This window comes from Hylobates moloch, unplaced genomic scaffold, assembly GCF_009828535.3.
Source record: "Hylobates moloch isolate HMO894 unplaced genomic scaffold, HMol_V3 SCAFFOLD_2, whole genome shotgun sequence".
Classification (NCBI taxonomy): Eukaryota; Metazoa; Chordata; class Mammalia; order Primates; family Hylobatidae; genus Hylobates; species Hylobates moloch.
In genome coordinates, this window is record NW_026652277.1 from 166,020,508 (window position 1) to 166,035,096 (window position 14,589).

At 41.3% G+C, this 14,589-nt stretch overlaps 1 protein-coding gene across 3 annotated transcripts in view; it reads left to right on the forward strand.

Moving 5' to 3' along the window:
- Positions 1 to 14,589, forward strand: part of SNX9 (sorting nexin 9) — a 188,467-nt gene that overhangs the window by 63,479 nt on the left and 110,399 nt on the right. The window contains exon 1 of one of the 3 annotated variants that reach the window (XM_032161264.2): positions 8,359 to 8,380. The exons of the other annotated variants lie outside the window; for them this stretch is intronic. The gene's annotated coding sequence lies outside the window, so the exon portion shown is untranslated. Of the gene's footprint in view, positions 1 to 8,358; positions 8,381 to 14,589 lie in introns of those variants that run through there. 3 annotated transcript variants of the gene reach the window in all.

Sequence of the window (14,589 nt, forward strand, 5' to 3'; positions counted from 1 at the left end):
TCATTGGTAGCTTGATGGGGATGGCATTGAATCTATAAATTACCTTGGGCAGTATGGCCATTTTCACGATATTGATTCTTCCAACCCATGAGCATGGAATGTTCTTCCATTTGTTTGTATCCTCTTTTATTTCATTGAGCAGTGGTTTGTAGTTCTCCTTGAAGAGGTCCTTCACATCCCTTGTAAGTTGGATTCCTAGGTATTTTATTCTCTTTGAAGCAATTGTGAATGGGAGTTCACTCATGATTTGGCTCTCTGTTTGTCTGTTATTGGTGTACAAGAATGCTTGTGATTTTTGTACATTAATTTTGTATCCTGAGACTTTGCTGAAGTTGCTAATCAGCTTAAGGAGATTTCGGGCTGAGACAATGGGGTTTTCTAGATATACAATCATGTCATCTGCAAACAGGGACAATTTGACTTCCTCTTTTCCTAATTGAATACCCTTTATTTCCTTCTCCTGCCTGATTGCTCTGGCCAGAACTTCCAGCACTATGTTGAAAAGGAGCGGTGAGAGAGGGCATCCCTGTCTTGTGCCAGTTTTCAGAGGGAATGCTTCCAGTTTTTGCCCATTCAGTATGATATTGGCTGTGGGTTTGTCATAGATAGCTCTTATTATTTTGAGATACGTCCCATCAATACCTAATTTATTGAGAGTTTTTAGCATGAAGGGTTGTTGAATTTTGTCAAAGGCCTTTTCTGCATCTATTGAGATAATCATGTGGTTTTTGTCTTTGGTTCTGTTTATATGCTGGATTACATTTATTGATTTGCGTATGTTGAACCAGCCTTGCATCCCAGGGATGAAGCCCACTTGATCATGGTGGATAAGCTTTTTGATGTGCTGCTGGATTCGGTTTGCCAGTATTTTATTGAGGATTTTTGCATCAATGTTCATCAAGGATATTGGTCTGAAATTCTCTTTTTTGGTTATGTCTCTGCCAGGTTTTGGTATCAGGATGATGCTGGCTTCATAAAATGTGTTAGGGAGGATTCCCTCTTTTTCTATCGATTGGAATAGTTTCAGAAGGAATGGTACCAGTTCCTCCTTGTACCTCTGGTAGAATTCAGCTGTGAATCCATCAGGTCCTGGACTCTTTTTGGTTGGTAAGCTATTGATTATTGCCACAATTTCAGAAGCTGTTATTGGTCTATTCAGAGATTCAACTTCTTCCTGGTTTAGTCTTGGGAGGGTGTATTTGTCGAGGAATTTATCCATTTCTTCTAGATTTTCTAGCTTATTTGCATAGAGGTGTTTGTAGTATTCTCTGATGGTAGATTGTATTTCTGTGGGATCGGTGGTGATATCCCCTTTTTCGTTTTTTATTGCATCTATTTGATTCTTCTCTCTTTTCTTCTTTATTAGTCTTGCTAGCGGTCCATCAATTTTGTTGATCTTTTCAAAAAACCAGCTCCTGGATTCATTAATTTTTTGAAGGGTTTTTTGTGTCTCTATTTCCTTCAGTTCTGCTCTGATTTTAGTTATTTCTAGCCTTCTGCTAGCTTTTGAATGTGTTTGCTCTTGCTTTTCTAGTTCTTTTAATTGTGATGTTAGGGTGTCAATTTTGGATCTTTCCTGCTTTCTCTTGTGGGCATTTAGTGCTATAAATTTCCCTCTACACACTGCTTTGAATGTGTCCCAGAGATTCTGGTATGTTGTGTCTTTGTTCTCGTTGGTTTCAAAGAACATCTTTATTTCTGCCTTCATTTCATTATGTACCCAATAGTCATTCAGGAGCAGGTTGTTCAGTTTCCATGTAGTTGAGCGGTTTTGAGTGAGTTTCTTAATCCTGAGTTCTAGTTTGATTGCACTGTGGTCTGAGAGACAGTTTGTTATAATTTCTGTTCTTTTACATTTGCTGAGGAGAGCTTTACTTCCAACTATGTGGTCAATTTTGGAATAGGTGTGGTGTGGTGCTGAAAAAAATGTATATTCTGTTGACTTGGGGTGGAGAGTTCTGTAGATGTCTATTAGGTCCACTTTATGTAGAGCTGAGTTCAATTCCTGGATATCCTTGTTAACTTTCTGTCTCGTTGATCTGTCTAATGCTGACAGTGGGGTGTTAAAATCTCCCATTATTATTGTGTGGGGGTTTAAGTCCCTTTGTAGGTCACTGAGGACTTGCTTTATGAATCTGGGTGCTCCTGTGTTGGGTGCATATATATTTAGGATAGTTAGCTCTTCTTGTTGAATTGATCCCTTTACCATTATGTAATGGCCTTCTTTGTCTCTTCTGATCTTTGTTGGTTTAAAGTCTATTTTATCAGAGACTAGGATTGCAACCCCTGCCTTTTTTTGTTTTCCAGTTGCTTGATAGATCTTCCTCCATCCCTTTATTTTGAGTCTATGTGTGTCTCTGCACATGAGATGGGTTTCCTGAATACAGCACACTGATGGGTCCTGACTCCTTATCCAGTTTGCCAGTCTGTGTCTTTTGATTGGAGCATTTAGCCCATTTACATTTAACGTTAATATTGTTATGTGTGAATCTGATCCTGTCATTATGATGTTAGTTGGTTATTTTGCTCGTTAGTTGCTATAGTTTCTTCCTAGCCTCGATGGTCTTTACAATTTGGCATGTTTTTGCAGTGGCTGGAACCGGTTGTTCCTTTCCATGTTTAGTGCTTCCTTCAGGAGCTCTTTTAGGGCAGGCCTGGTGGTGACAAAATCACTCAGCGTTTGCTTGTCTGTAAAGTATTTTATTTCTCCTTCACTTATGAAGCTTAGTTTGGCGGGATAGGAAATTCTGGGTTGAAAATTCTTTTCTTTAAGAATGTTGAATATCGGCCCCCACTCTCTTCTGGCTTGTAGAGTTTCTGCTGAGAGATCAGCTGTTAGTCTGATGGGCTTCCCTTTGTGGGTAACCCGACCTTTCTCTCTGGCTGCCCTTAACATTTTTTCCTTCATTTCAACTTTGGTGAATCTGACAATTATGTGTCTTGGAGTTGCCCTTCTCGAGGAGTATCTTTGTGGCGTTCTCTGTATTTCCTGAATCTGAATGCTGGCCTGCCTTGCTAGATTGGGGAAGTTCTCCTGGATAATATCTTGCAGAGTGTTTTCCAACTTGGTTCCATTCTCCCCATCATTTTCAGGTACACCAATCAGACGTAGGTTTGGTCTTTTCACATAGTCCCAAATTTCTTGGAGGCTTTGTTCATTTCTTTTTATTCTTTTTTCTCTAAACTTCCCTTCTCTCTTCATTTCATTCATTTCATCTTCCATCAGCGATACCCTTTCTTCCAGTTGATCGCATCTGCTACTGAGGCTTCTGCAATCTTCGCGTAGTTCTCGAAACTTGGCTTTCAGCTCCATCAGCTCCTTTAAGCCCTTCTCTCCATTGGTTATTCTAGTTATCCATCCTTCTAATTTTTTTTCAAAGTTTTTAACTTCTTTGCTATTGTTTTGAATTTCCTCTCGTAGCTCAGAGTAGTTTGATCGTCTGAAGCCTTCTTCTCTCAACTCATCAAAGTCATCCTCCATCCAGCTTTGTTCCGTTGCTGGTGAAGAACTGCGTTCCTTTGGAGGAGGAGAGGTGCTCTGTTTTTTAGAGTTTCCAGTTTTTCTGCTCTGTTTTTTCCCCATCTTTGTGGTTTTATCTACTTTTTGTCTTTGGTGATGGTGATGTACAGATGGGTTTTGGGTGTTGAAGTCCTTTCTGTTTGTTAGTTTTCCTTCTACCAGACAGGACCCTCAGCTGCAGGTCTGTTGGAGTTTACTAGAGGTCCGCTCCAGACCCTGTTTGGCTGGGTGTCAGCAGCGGTGGCTGCAGAACAGCGGATTTTCGTGAGACCACAAATTCAGCTGTCTGATAGTTCCTCTGAAAGTTTTGTCTCAGAGGAGTACCCGGTTGAATGAGGTGTCAGTCTGACCCTACTGGGGGGGTGCCTCCCAGTTAGGCTGCTTAGGGGTGAGGGACCCACTTTAGGAGGCAGTCTGTCTGTTCTCAGATCTCCAGCTGCGTGCTGGGAGAACCACTACTCTCTTCAAAGCTGTCAGTCAGACAGGGGCATTTAAGTCTGTGGAGGTTCTTTGCTGAGTTTTTGTTTGTCTGTGCCCTGCCCCCAGAGGTGGAGCCTACAGAGGCAGGCAGGCCTCCTTGAGCTGTGGTGGGCTCCACCCAGTTCGAGCTTCCTGGCTGCTTTGTTTACCTAAGCAAGCCTGGGCAATGGCGGGCGCCCCTCCCCCAGCCTCGCTGCCGCCTTGCAGCTTGATCTCAGACTGCTGTGCTAGCAATCAGCGAGACTCCGTGGGCATAGGACCCTCCGAGCCAGGTGCGGGACACAATCTCCTAGTGTGCCGTTTTCCAGGCCCGTTGGAGAAGCGCAGTATTAGGATGGGACTGACCCGATATTCCAGGTGCCGTCTGTTTCCCCTTTCTTTGACTAGGAAAGGGAACTCCCTGACCCCTTGCACTTCCCGAGTGAGGCAATGCCTCGCCCTGCTTCGGCTCGCGCACAGTGCGCTTCACCGTCTGTCCTGCAGCCACTGTTAGGCACTCCCTAGTGAGATGAAACCGGTACCTCAAGCAGAAATGCAGAAATCACCAGTCTTCTGTGTCGCTGGGGCTGGGAGCTGGAGACCGGAGCTGTTCCTATTCGGCCATCTTGGTTCCACCCCCTCCACTACTATATTTTACAATAGAAAAGGAAATTATCTTTTACAAGAAAAACTTTAGTTGGACAGTCCTTCACTGCTAAAGAAAGTTAATCAGGGCCGGGCGCCGTGGCTCACGCCTGTAATCCCAGCACTTTGGGAGGCCAAGGCGGGCGGGTCACGAGGTCAGGAGATCGAGACCATCCTGGCTAACACGGTGAAACTCCGTCTGTACTAAAAATACAAAAAAATAATTAGCTGGGCGTGTTGGCGGGCGCCTGTAGTCCCAACTACTCGGGAGGCTGAGGCAGGAGAATGGCGTGAACCCGGGAGGCAGAACGTGCACTGAGCCGAGATCGCGCCACTGCACTCCAGCCTGGGTGACAGAGTGAGACTCCGTCTCAAGAAAAAAAAAAAAAGGAAAGTTAATCAGTAACTTCACATTTTAAGGGGATTATCTGTTTACTATTTCTAATCCTTACGCAGTAGAATGCTGCATTCAGTTTAAGTGTATGCACTCCCTCAGTGCAATCAAGTCTTGTTTTACAAATATTAATACAAAAACTGCAGAGCATTTTAGTCTTGACCTTTATTGGAAGCCTCCAAAGGTTATATTTTGACCTAGCCAAAATATAACCAATTTATATTATAGGTTATATATTATATATATGTGTATATATATATATAATATATAAATATGTAATACATTGTCAGTCATCACGTTTTATTTAAAAGATCAAGTCCTGGAAAAGAAATGAAGAATTTTTTTTCAGTGTCTGTCAAAGGGGACATGAAGAAAATTTTTAGTGGAGGTTAATCCATATCTGTAATTTAGCTGTAATTTCTATGTCAAAGTTAACCTTCGATCACTAATTTGGATCCTTTTGTGCTTACATAGTCACCTTTAGGCTAATTATGACAAGATTCTAGGAGTTCTTGATGCTTTTTTTTTTTTTTTTAACTCTTTGGTTCCAATACCTAAAGTTATACACATGTGTTACACAGCTTGTCTGGTTAAATTAAGTGGGTATGGAATGTTAAAAATAATGGTAGGGAATAAATGAATTGCTTAAGACTTGTTTATTCCATGCATAGATTAGTGAGAACAATTCAGAAGGCATACTTTGTAGCTCCTCCAGAGCAGAAACCTCTTTATTTGAAGACTAGAATGGAAATATCTTTCTAACAGGTCTTAAGGATTAAAGTTGATTTTTATGGCTTTTAAAATGTTTGGAAAATGCTAACAAACGCTAACCATTTAACTTTGTATAGCAGTAGTATTTTCTATGTGTCTTAAGTAGAGTGTTTGTACAGTTTTGTATAGTCTAAGTTCTGTGACAGTAGAATGAACAAGTCTCATTAAAGAAGGAATAGATTAGAAAGCATAAAAATGTTGCAGTTTTCTATTGTGCCTTGTTTTTATATTGACCATCTGAAAATTAAATTATAGTTTTACTTTAATTGTCCACTTAAAACTTTGTAGCTTTGCAGTACTGCTGTTTCTTTTCTGGAATGCTGTTCTCCCTTGTCCTTCCCTAGGTACTTTGTTTTTAGATGTTAAGTTTTTATGATGATGATGATGATGATTTTTGGTTTTTTTTTTTTTTGGAGACAGGGTCTGGCTTTGTCATCCAGGCTGGAGTGCAGTGGCACGAACACGGCTCCCGGCAGTCTCAACATCCCTGGCTCAAGTGATCCCCCCACCTCAGTCTCCCAAGTAGCTGGGACTACAGGTGTGCACCACCAGGCCCAGCTACTTTTTGTGTTTTTTGTAGAGATGGGGTTTCACCATGTATCCTGAACTGAGGTGATCCTCCCTCCTCAGCCCCGCAAAGTATTGGGATTACAGGTGTGAGACACTGCGCCTGGCCACATGTTAGGTCTTAATGTGTCTAAGCATCACTTCCTCGGGAAAGCCTTTCCTGATGTCCCCACCCCTGTTTCAGGGTCACATTACACACCCCGACTGCCATCTTATATTTGTTGCTATAACTGATGGCTGTCTCCTTTGAATGCTGTCAGCCTCAAGAAGCTGAGACTCTGTTTGCGATCACTTTTGTATCTTCAATAACGAGTTTAAAAGAGCAAAAATATATTCTAGTGAGATAAGTGACTCGATTATTGAAGTAGAAAACTATTAATCCCCAGCTGTAAGCTTTAGTTCTTTTAATCATGTGTTTTAGTGTATTTGTTAAAAGTGTATACAGGTACAACACAAAATTTACATCTGCAGCTTAGGTATTGGCAATTATATTTTTTAAAACATAATCAATTTTACTAATGATTACATGAGAAATTGCCTCATGTTTTAAGGCAGTTGGAACAAGCTTCATATTTCTGAGACTTTAAAGAGTTGTCTTTAACCGATGAGTTGTCAGAATTGTGTTTAATTTCCAAATGTATTGGGTTTTCTCTTTCTTGTTGGTGATTTCTAACTTGATTGCATTGTGATCAGAGAACCTGATTAAAATCAATACTGTACCTGGAAATTTGTTGAGGCTAACTTTATACCCAGCATACAGTCAGCTTTTATGTTTCACCTGTGCACAAAAAGATTATACATATTATTGATGTGTGTGTCTATTTTGTATGCTCTATGTCCATTAGACTTACTGTGCTGTTCATATCTATATCCTTACTAATTGTGTTCCTCTACTTGATCTGTTGTGTCTAACTGATCCTCTGTCTACTTGATGGAGATGTTAAAATGGTGGATTTAAAAATTTTCTCTACATTTACAATTAGTATTATTTTCTAGGTGAATTGAAATTTTTATCATTATGAAGTGAACCTCTTTATCTCTGGTAATGCATTTTTTCTTAAAGACTATATTTCTAATGTCAGTGTGATTTCACTAGCTTTTGGTAAATATTTCCCAGATATGTAAAAGCCAATAGCTGAATTTTACCTTGTTATCCAGTCTGATCTTGGTGCCTGCCTGTACAGCATTGTGTTGACTGATGTATTTGGATTTCTGTCTACCATCTTATAGATTGCAGGAGCCCACTCCCAACTTTGTGGAAGCTTTGTGCTACAAGTCTCTTTTTTCCAGTGGTTATCATAAGCATGTTGACGTTAAAGTCTGAAATTACTTAGTATCATTAGCCTTTTCCTGAATTACAAAAAGACATAAGGTTATTTAACTCCAATCATCTCCCCCAATATGATCAATTATTGCCCAGTATTTTAGTTATATCTTTTTCACCACAAATTGGACATTATTTTTATACAGTTAAATGTTTTAGATCTAATCATATTGTACTGTGTCTTTGCTTACTATTTCTTCTTACATTTCAGTCTTTTATTGAGATAATTTCCATTCCACCTAAAATGAATTGGAATTTCCATTGAGAAGGTATGTTGTTGGTAAATCTCTTATATGTCTCTTAGGTATGAAAATTACCCTGGTCTTGAAAGAGTTCTAGGTTGACAGCATTTTTTCCCAGTACAATGAGGTATTCTTCCTTTGTTTTCTACTGGCTTCGACATTTGCTGCTAGGAAGCCAGTTGGCTAATTATTGTTCCTTTGTCGGTGGTGTGACTCCTCACTGGCTGTTTTTAAGACTTTCCCTGTGTTTTAGTATTTTGCAGTTTCACTGTAGTGTGTCCATGTGTGGATTTTAGTTACACAGCTTGGGGTTTCCTGGGTATCTTGGATCTGAGGACAGGTGCTACGTTAGTTCTAGAACAGTGCTGCTCAGTGGACTCCTTGTGATGGTGTTCTACATCTGTACCGTCCATATGGTAACTGCCTGCCACTTGTGGCTAACAAGAACTTGAAATGTGGTTAGTGTGACTGAGGAACTGTGTTTAAATTTTAATTTCAGTAGCCACATGTGGCTAATGGCTACTTGATAGGAGAGTGCAGCTCTAGAAAAATTCTCAGCGGTTATTCATGAAAATTGCCTTTTCTCCATTCTTTCTTTCTGGAACTCTAGTAACATGAAAAGGACCAACGGAAATCTAACTTCCCACCTGTCAACCTGTCATGTTTTCGTTGTGCTGCATTCTGGATGATTTCTTTTGTTCTTACCTTCCATTCACTATTCTTTCCACAGTCAGGCCAAATCTGCTCTTTTATTCATCCATTTAATTTTCAGTTTCGGTTATCTTCTATTTTTAGAAATTATATTTGGTTCTATTTCAAATCTGCTTATCATTCATTATAGTTTCTGGTTCTTTGCTCATATTTGTAAGCTTCTCTTAAGCATGTCAAAACATTAATAGTTTTTCTGTGTGTTCTAATCTCAGAAGTCTGATTCAGCCATCCATTTCTGCACATTCTCACTCATGGTGCTTTGTTTTCTTGTGTGTTTTGTGATTTGATTTGATTTTTCCTTGAATTGCTTGTTTTCCTTGGAACTTCCTCTGCGGGAATCCTTTTACCTAGATTGAGGTTGTATCCTTCCTCAATCTAGGAAGGGATGGATTTGTGTGTGCTGATACCAGTCTCCTGGGGACATTACGTCATTGGGGTCACTATATCTTTAATTCCTGGCTTAATATTTTCTCAGCCATACTGGGTAGAATAAATATGGACCTGGCATCTCAGGAGAAATTTTCCCCATTCCCACTACTCTGTGTCAATGATGAGACATTTCCTTGCACACAGGTTTTCCTCTTTACCCTTATGCTGAGGTCCTTTTGGAGTCCCAGCTTGTAGCTTAATACTGGACACTTTGTGTGTTGCCTCGCCTGCCCCCACACTGTCCCCAGAGCACAGAGCCAGGCTCCCAGGTTTGTGGAGTCTCCTAGCAGGAAATCCTGCCTCAGCACATGTGTTCTCCCAGGGTTTCTGCTTTCACTTCCTTTGTGAGCCTCTCCGGAGCCTTTCCTTTCGTGCTAACTCAGCAGCATGTTTCAAAAGGTGTTTAGTTTGTATCTTTTGCTTTTAATATTTTATTCAGCACTTCAGTTGTTTCAGTCTGGCAGTGACTCAGGTATTAGCTTGCTTTAGTTGCTGGAACAAAATCCAAGTCAGAGCATCTTTATAACAGACTGTCAAGTGAAGGGAGTAGAATATGTGCATGAAAGTGTTAATCTGATCTTTGCAGAGGGAAAGGTGAAAAAGTTCTTAAGCATTTTGGTTGAAACCAAACCTTCAGTCAAGCTGTCAAACTGTGGGCATTTCAAAACTTTCCAATTGATATTTCTTTGTCATTTTTCTTTTGACTATTAAAAGCACGTGATAGACTGCTTACTAATTTCTAGGCATTGTAAATGCAGTGTTTAAGGATGCTATTCAGTCTGACTCAATTTTTCTAAGTTATTTTTAGTATCTGAAAATCGAGTCATATGGTATTATTACCCACAGGGACAGTACTCAGAAATCACAGATTTGTGATTGTTCATTAAGTCAGACACTTAACTTTAGGGATAAGTTAAAGAGGGGGAAATGCAGCTTCATTCTGTTACCTATTACCCATTGTCATCCACAACTCATTCATTTGAACTTCAGATGTGCCAGGTCCTCTGGGATGTCAGTATGAAAGGCCTGTCCTTGCACTCAAAGGGCACAGTGTCCTGAAGGAGGGCAGGCTGTCTGCAGGGGCACATTGCAGGCTCCTGGCACAGTTCCTCAAGCCCAGAGGCTTTCACAGGACCCAAGTCTTGAAATGTCTGTGTATTAGTCTGTTCTCATGCTGCTAGGAAGAAATACCCGAGGCTAGGTAATTTATAAAGAAAAGAGACTTAATTGACTCACAGTTCCAAAGGGCTAGAGAGGCCTCAGGAAGCTTACAATCATGGTGGAAGGGGAAGCAAACATGTCCTTCTTCACATGGCAGCAGGAAGAAGTGCCAAGCAAAAGGGGGAAAACTCCCTTATAAAACCGTCAGATCTTGTGAGAATTCATGAGAACAGCATGGGGGTAACAGCCCCCATGATTCAGTTACCCCCACCAGGTGCCTCTCACAACATGTGGGGATTATGGGAACTATAATTCAAGATGAGATCTGGGGAGACACAGCCAAACCATATCAGTCTGTTACTTAGTACTTGGAGTGAGTTTTAACCCTTACTCTATCACTTCAGTTGCTTTAAAAATATTTCCATAGTACAGCTCCACAGTCTGCACGTCCAGACTTTGTCTTGTCAGATCCCAGATATTCAGTTCAGCAGACATTTCAGTAACTATTTTGTGCCACTTGGATGCTGGGAGTAAAGATTTGGATCCTCCCTAGGACAGTTGATATTCAGTTATTAATGAATTAGTATATTTAAAATGTGCAAGTTTAAATGTATTTCCTACTTTAAATTCACAGAAAAAGGCTTGAAAATGTAGAGGTATGTATAATAGTTGCCTGTTGCATAGTGGCTGCACATAAGAAGTTTTTTTATGTTTTAGCTTGTTTTATAGTCTCAAGATTTTGAGTAATGAATATTTGCTACTTTTGTAACAAGGAAAAGAAGATTTTTTTTTAAATTAAAAACTTACTGTCTTTAGGCCTCTAAAGCAGATTCCCAAACTTATATACCTTCTGTTAATTTGTTTCAAATTGTACTAGGTTGGAAAAAATTTTTAATGCTTACACATAGTAAGGGCACTTCAGTAGAAGAATGCTAATGCATTCAGGATTACAAATATTATTTTGTAATTTTGTTAAGTATGGTACTTAAGGAAATTTTCTTCTTCCGGCGGGGGGAGGGGGGGAAGTACGTTTTAAAAGTAACTTTAAAAAATAACTGAAAACTTACTGAACAACTAGCGCTGAATCTGAAGGTGTTACAAATTGCTGTTTCATAAATACATTGGTAATTTTACCTGCCACCATGTGCCTTCTCCCTCAGGAGCTTAGAAGAGGCAGGGTGGCTAATTCTTTGTGGTTAGGCAGGGTTTCCAGCACTCCACTTCTCCTCCCACCTTCCTAAACCATGACCCAGATTTTAGAGTCAAGAGTTGAATAATATGATTTTACAATTGTTTTGTTAATGCATCAGATTTACTTTGTCCTGTGACTGTCTACCAGTGTTGCCGAACTGAGCTGGGTCCATTTGCCCATGTAGTGGAAAGCCAAACACTGAAGCACCAGGTTTTTGTAGTGAGAAAGGCTTATTGCCAGACAGCTGAGCAAGGAGACAGGAGTTGGACTTAAGTAAGTCTGTCTCTTCATGCTGGGGGCTATGTCAGGTTTTGTACTTAGAAGGTAATGAGGCATGATCTGATTGGATCTTGCAATGGGGTGATGCTGGAGGCATAATCTGACTGGATGCTGCCATGGGGTGACACCAGGGCTTGATCTGATCAGATTTTGGATCCTGCCATGTGGTGTCCGCTGTTTTTTTTTTTTTTTTCTTTTTTTTTTTTTTGAGACAGGGTCTCTCTGTTGCCCAGGCTGAAGTGCAGTGGTGCAACCTCCACTGACTGCAGCTCAACCTCCTGGGCTCCGGCAATCCTCTCACCTCAACATCCCGAGTAAGCTGGCACCACAAAGTGGGTGCCAGCACACCTGGCTAATTTAAAAGAAATTTCTTTTTTTTTTTTTTTGTAGAGACGGGGTCTCAGTCTGTTCCTCAGGCTGGAGTGCAGTGGCATGATAATAATTCGCTGCAGCCTTGAACTCCTGGGCTTAAGTGATTCTCCCACCTCAGCCTCACAAGTAGCTTGGACTACAGCTGTGTGCCACCCCTGCCCAGCCAATTTTTAAAAATTTTTTTTCTTTAGTAGAATTGAGGTCTCGCCATGTTCCCCAGGTTGGTCTCAAACTCTTAGGCTCAAACGATCCTCCTGCATCAGCCTCCCAAAGTATTGTGATTACAGCCTCCCAAACTGTTGGTGTCCACTTCTTAATTCAGTGCTCATTCCTCATGCCCATTCCATTCCAAGTGCCCATCTGAGCACGTGGGTTCTATCCATGGCTGCACACTTAGTTTGGGGCATGCTCTGGTGATGTGACCTTCAACCTGGAGGTCCATGCCAACTGAAAAGCAACTCATAACTTTGTTACATAAAAGTTGAACCAGATTAGTCTGATGCAATTCCAACAGTGTGTAAAGCATATTCAGTGTCCTTACAACCCCTAAAAACTCCATAACCCTAGGAAATCAATACCCGTTAGGCTATTGAGATCTGTGGTTACAATAGGTTGAGCTGTCTGAATCATCTAAAGCTAAGATGATACCAAAAAGTATAGAGATTTTAAATTTAATTTTATTTTTGAGACAGAGTCTTACTTTGTCACCCAGGCTGGAGTGCAGTGGCGTGAGCTCAGCTCACTGTAACCTCCGCCACCTGGGTTCAAGCAAGTTCTCCTGCCTCAGCCTCCCAGGTAGCTGGGATTACAGATGTGTGCCACCACGCTCGGCTAATTTCTGTATTTTTAGTAGAGACGGGGTTTCACCATATTGGCCAGCCTGGTTTCAAACTCCTAACACCAAGTGATCCACCTGCCTCGGCCCCCCGAAGTGCTGGGATTACAGGCATGAGCAACCACGCCTGGCCAAGATTTTCAAAATATTCTAATATTTACTTCTGTTAGAGTTCAATTACTATATAATGACCAAAAGCAAAGTTTTCAGCCTTTAAAAACCCATTCCCCTCCTTTTTTTTTTTTTTTTTTTTTTTTAAATAGAGTCTTGCTCTGTTGCCCAGGCTGGAGTCTAGTGGTGCAAACATGGCTCACTGAAGCCTTGAACTCCCACGCTGAAGCAATCCCCCTGCCTCAGCCTCCTGAGTATCTGTGATGTGGTTAGGCTTCATGTACCCACCCAAATCTCATCTCGAATTGTAATCGCTGTAATCTCCAAGTGTCAAGGGAGGGACCAGGTGGAGGTAATTGAATCATGGGGACGATTTCCCCCATGCTGACTGAGCTGATGGTTTTATAAGGGGTTCTTCCACCTTCACTCGGTACTTCTCCTTCCTGCCACCTTGTGAAGAAGGTGCCGTGCTTCCTGTTCACTTTCCATCATGGTTCATGAGGCCTCCCTAGCCATGCAGAACTGTGAGTCAATTAAACCTCTTTCCTGTATAAATTACCCAGTCTTGGGCAGTTCTTTATAGCATTGTGAAAACAGACTAATACAGTCTGGGACCACAGGCATAAACCACCATGCCTAGCCATTTATTTTTTATTTTGTATTTTTGTTGAGAAGGGTCTCATTCTGTGGCTCAGGCTGGAGTGCCATGGCATGATCTGGGCTCACAGCAGCAGCATCGACCTCCCAGGCTCAAGCAATCCTTCTGCCTCAGCCTCTCGAGTAGCTGGGACTACAGGCACATATACCACCAGAGCCAGCTAATATTTATTTATTTATTATTTATTTATTTATTTATTTTTTTGTAGAGACAGAATCTCTCTATGTGCCCAGGCTGGTCTTGAACTTCTGGGCTCAAACATTCCTCCTGCCTCAGCCTCCCAAAGTGCTGGGATTACAGCCATTACCCTTTTTGATAAGTGGAAACATCTTTTGCGCGTTCTGGAGTTTTCGTTATGAAAGTGATAGATAGTGATTCTCTAAAATGCTACAAGTATTAAATTTTTTTTTCAAACTCCCCTCTTCTCTGATTCATTAGGACTCTCTGCTATACAGAAAGATATTGCAATGGTAATAAGCTTCCATCTGAGAGAGAAATTGAACTCTTGCTAAAGTGATGATATTTCCTAAGGGTTAGGAATTAATGGTAGAGCTGTGGTACTCTGACGAGCTGCATCACAGTCACCAACCCCGGGGGCTTGTTAAATCACAGTTTCTGATTCAGGAGGTCTGGGGGGGTGGGGCTGAGAACACACATTTCTTTTCTTTCTTTCTTTTTTTTTTTTTTTTGGATACAGAGTCTCACTCTCCCCCAGGCTGGAGTGCAGTGGCGCGATCTCGGCTCACTGCAAACTCCGCCTCCCAGGTTCACGCCATTCTCCTGCCTCAGCCTCCCAAGTAGCTGGGACTACAGGCACCCGCTACCATGCCCGGCTAATTTTTTTGTGTTTTTAGTAGAGACGGGGTTTCACCATGTTAGCCCGGATGGTCTCCATCTCCTGACCTCGTGATCCGCCCAC